The following is a 4740-nucleotide window of genomic DNA, read 5'->3' as shown; positions in this document are numbered from 1 at the left end:
CTTTAATGTAACTCTCAAATGTAACCAGTGTTATACACTATGTGTTAAGGTTGGTCTATTGATATAAGTACAGTCTGTCCATAGGCTTCTACATGGTTTCCATCTACCAAATTTTACTTACAAGCCTTGTGAGTAAAAGGCTATGCTAAAGACAAATATTCAAGATGCCAAACAGTAGGATCAAACCTGAAACTTTGTCATTGCAAAGAAAACTTACCTTCTCAGCATTGCCTGCATCTGCAATGTTATTTTACTAATAGTGTCATAAGTTATTATACTAACATTCTGAGTGGCTAGCCAATAAGGATGTCTCTACATGGTTCCTCAACATGCTACAATGGCAGCCAAATTTCTTTTAAATCAAATCCTAAAATACTGAAATTCTAGTAAATAAAACTGCAAATGACTAAGTCTTTCATTTTTGGCCAGAAGTAGTCAATATTTAAACTAGTTAGTTTAGTGTTAGCATATTTTTACACAGAAAGCATTACTCGGTTAACTAGAAATAATCATGTAGTGAAGGAAAAAAAAAAACATTAATCAGTAACTTATATTATTGAAATTATTTCAGCAAGTACAGGTGGGAGGGACAGCAACTTTGTATGTGCTGTGATTTTTCTTACCCCATCAGTGACACACAGACTTTACTATACTTGCTGAATAAGTTACGAAAATATTGCAAAACTTTTGACTCGACACAATAATTATGGCTAAAAGAAATAAAGAAATGTAGTCATGAGCCAGCTATTATTGATGTCAAAAAGTAAAATATCTTCTACTAATTCAGTTGGTCTTTTACTTTTTTGTTTCAAATGCCAAACTTGAAAAAAACCTTACTGGATTTACTGAACAGCATCCTGACTCTGTACTACTTCTTCATCCTCATCACTACTGTTACCACTCCATCACCAACGGAGGAAAAGTATTGACACACATTGATCATCTACAAGAAGACCAGATCATCAGTGGTGTCCTGCCAACCAACAGATTTACAGAATTCTTATTAAACCTACTGAAGATGCTAAGAGATTTGGCTGCTTTTTCTAGAAGTATGAATGGCCATTTTGAGACTCTTTCATTCATTTGGTTGTGATATAATTTGTGTTCCAACTTAATCAGAGATGGTTATGTGGGTTGGTTCTGAGGAAATATGTAAAACGCTTGTACACATCAGAAGTTCTTAAAGTCAGAAATGTTTCGATTTTGTGGAACTGAATCAGTATTAAGAACTGTTGTGAACGTGTTTACATGAGAGAGAGAGAGAGAGAGAGAGAGAGAGATTAAATTGCTATTTGATGCATAGTTATTCAAACTTAGGGAGAAAATGATGGTGCTCTTAGATATGATACTAGGATGGGGAGGGAAATGATGATGAGGACAGTGACAATGATGATGGCAATGACAACAACAATGATGGCAATGTTGGTGCTGGTGGTGGTGGTGATGGGAGCCAAGTTGACAATCATTCTGAAATAGCAAGCAAGATTTCTGTAAGAAGCATATGAAATTTGGAGCCAAATCAAGCTGTTTAAAATGATAATATATTTTACTCCTACTAAATGTATTGAAAATGAATTTTCTGTTTGTCCACTTACTTGTATATATATATATATATATATATATATATATATATATATATATACACACACACACACACACACACATACATATATGTGTGTGTGTGTATGTATATGTATATATGTATATATACATGAGTGAGTGTGTGTATGTGTGCAGGTGTTTATGAATATGAATGTATCGTGTCATATTTTTCCTTTATGCCACTGATCGTATGCTATCATGCATCTATTAATGATCTATTATTCAATCTTTTAATAATATTTCATCATCTTGAATATATATATATATCGTTATAAAACAATAATAAGGTTATCTGAAATAAAATAGATATATATGAATATATTATTGATTAATTTGATTAAGCATAAAGCCATTGAGCAAAGAGAGAGAGGGTTAGAGAAAGATATGATGATAAGTTTTTGTACAGTAGATTTAGCTCCTTAAGGGAAGCTTTTTTTTTTCACTCAGATTGAAATTGGTATATGAGAAGCTGGAACTGACTCTAAAATCTTATTTTGATTTCCTGTATTTTGTACACTGAACCTTTTCAAGGACCATATTAGCAGAAAACATGCATAATAATGGCTAGTGTTACATATTAAAATGATCTCATGAAAGTGACAGAGACAAGGTGAGGAAACATAGTATTTTAATCTAGCTTTAAAAAAGCTATTAAAAAAAATCCTTAATACAGTTTTGTTTTTCTGACCTCTAAAATACTTTGTCTTGAATTAAAATGAGTTATTCTAAATAATTTCCATTGAGTGTACTTGTCCTTGGTAGCCAAAGTAATTCTAGATTTGTGTGGTTCTTTGATTGGCCCCAGTTAGCTCTCCTCTATAGGGATATCTCAGTTCATTCCTTTTGTATACTTTTGTTTCTGTGCCTAGTTTCCTGTTTTTTTTTTGTCATTAATTCTGTGAAAATACTCACCATTCTTTTAATTCATCCTTTTAATGTTCTCTCGTCAATCGTTCTAGTGGCAAATAAAATATTATTATCACTATTGTTGTTGTTATTTATTATTATTTTGCTGAGATAGTAAAATGCTACTCAAGATATTGTTTGCTATCTACATGAAAGTCATACTGTTCTGAATTCCAATTACACATGACTGGCTTAATTCTCCTCCCTCTGATATTGGTAAAACAGTTATGAGCAATAAACCTGCAAAGCTGGCCTTATACTTACTCAAAAGTAATCATTACTATTTTATTTTCACTTTTTCTTTTTTTTTACTTTTATTTTACAGTAGTTTTGAGGATAAAAAAATCTAATGGAATAAAAGATGCTTTTTCTGATTCAAGTGCACACAATACTTTTCATTCCAAGAAGGAAAGAATTACAAAAAAAGTGAAAAAAGAAGGAAAAGAAGAAGAAGAAGAAGAAGAAGAAGAAGAAGAAGAAGAAGAAGAAGAAGAAGAAGAAGAAGAAGAAGAAGAGGAAAGAGGCAGAGGAGGAAGAAGAAAAGAAACTGGAGGAGGAGGAGGAAGAGAAGAAGAAGAAGAAAAATAAGATGAAGAAGAAGATGAAGTGGAATAGAACATTTTAGACTTTCTCCAATAATTTCAAATTGAGAACAACCTGTGGCAGGAGGATTAAGCACAAACTGAAAAAGGAAATGATGCAACCATGCTAACTACGAACTAATAATAATAATAATAATAATAATAATAATAATAATTGTAATAATAATAATTAAGAAGTCCTTGATTTTGATATTTAACATTCTGAAATATAGCAGAAAAAAAAAAAAGAACACGAAGTTTGCTCTGTGTAATATAGTACGTAAAAATATTGAAAGTAAATCTGAGAAAATATCACTGAACACTGACAGCTTTCTTTCTATCTCACTAAGTTAATTACCCTTGCCTTAGTACTGTTTTTAAAATTGGAGATCTGAAGTAGGTGAGTTTACTGATATATTTAAAAATTTTTCTTTTTTATATTACTGTTAGGTAATAATAGTGTCATTGGTTCCAGGTTTCCAATGGTGGTGAAAGTGATAAGAGAGTGTCTGTGACTCAGTACAGAATAAGTTTCTCAAGGGACTTGTCAAGCACTGATTTTTCATTTCCTCACAGAATTTTGGATCATTTACTGATTTTACACCAGCAAAAAATATACAAATATGGTAGTGACTGTATGGAGTTTAGAACACCTATCAAACAATTAAAAATTTCACTACATTAATCTCAGTATCATTTCTTCATTTTCTTTAATAGATTCAATAATCCTTGGACAAATATATCTCCAAGGTTCAGAATAAAACCTTATCTTTCTTTAATACATTCTAGCTGCTTCTTTTTAAATATTTTCACAGCTACTACACCATTCTAGTATAATCTGCATGACACCACATTCTCAGGGTTTATAGTAGAATAAAACTTTGACTGTTAATTTGTAGAAATGACTTTTATTTTATATAATATTAAAAGTATGTTGATCTTTAATTCTGAATCTATACATGTTCTTTGATCTTTATGCATTTAGAAATTAAGGGCTCAATTTACTTTCTGGCATATACTTTTTAAGTATTGATCTATCTTGGTTATGATTTACATTCCCCACACAAGCACCTTTGTAGATTGTTGAAGTTGTCTCACATTCATTTTTCTGTTATTGAATATATATTTTGTGTTTTAAACAATAGGATTGTATTTAAGCTTTAAATCTTGAAAACTTTATTGTAAATTTAAATACCAAAATTCAATAATATTCATACCACATTTTAAACTGCCAATTATGCAATACAATTTCATAAAGCAATCTAAAATGTTAGCTTTAAAATTCAGTATCTCAAACCACACATTATAATCATTAATTATAATCATTAATAAAGACAAATACTTAAACACAAACAAAAAAAGTTCCATTAATTTTGTTGAAATTTTAAAATATTTGTAAGTTTTAACATTTGAGCATGTGCAAAATATTACGTGCCATTAAAAGGTTTTGCCATGAATGAATAAAGGAAAAAGGTTCAAAGACTCTGGCTTACATACATTGATTTTTATAGGAATTTACATTGTTTTCTATTATAAATAGTTCTTTTATTTAATTAAGCTAGACAATGAATTTCATATCTACACACACACACACACACACACACACACACACACACACACACACACACACACACACACACACACACACACA

At 30.5% G+C, this 4740-nt stretch overlaps 1 protein-coding gene across 6 annotated transcripts in view; it reads right to left on the bottom strand.

The window, feature by feature from the left end:
• The window catches only part of LOC106874330 (potassium/sodium hyperpolarization-activated cyclic nucleotide-gated channel 2), a 531661-nt gene that overhangs the window by 68095 nt on the left and 458826 nt on the right, over positions 1 to 4740 (bottom strand). The gene's annotated exons all lie outside the window — the stretch shown is intronic.

The sequence above is a fragment of the Octopus bimaculoides genome, chromosome 2, assembly GCF_001194135.2.
Source record: "Octopus bimaculoides isolate UCB-OBI-ISO-001 chromosome 2, ASM119413v2, whole genome shotgun sequence".
In the NCBI taxonomy this organism is placed as follows: Eukaryota; Metazoa; Mollusca; class Cephalopoda; order Octopoda; family Octopodidae; genus Octopus; species Octopus bimaculoides.
Note: the sequence above shows the minus strand (reverse complement) of the source record. Positions and strands in the feature narration are given on the sequence as shown.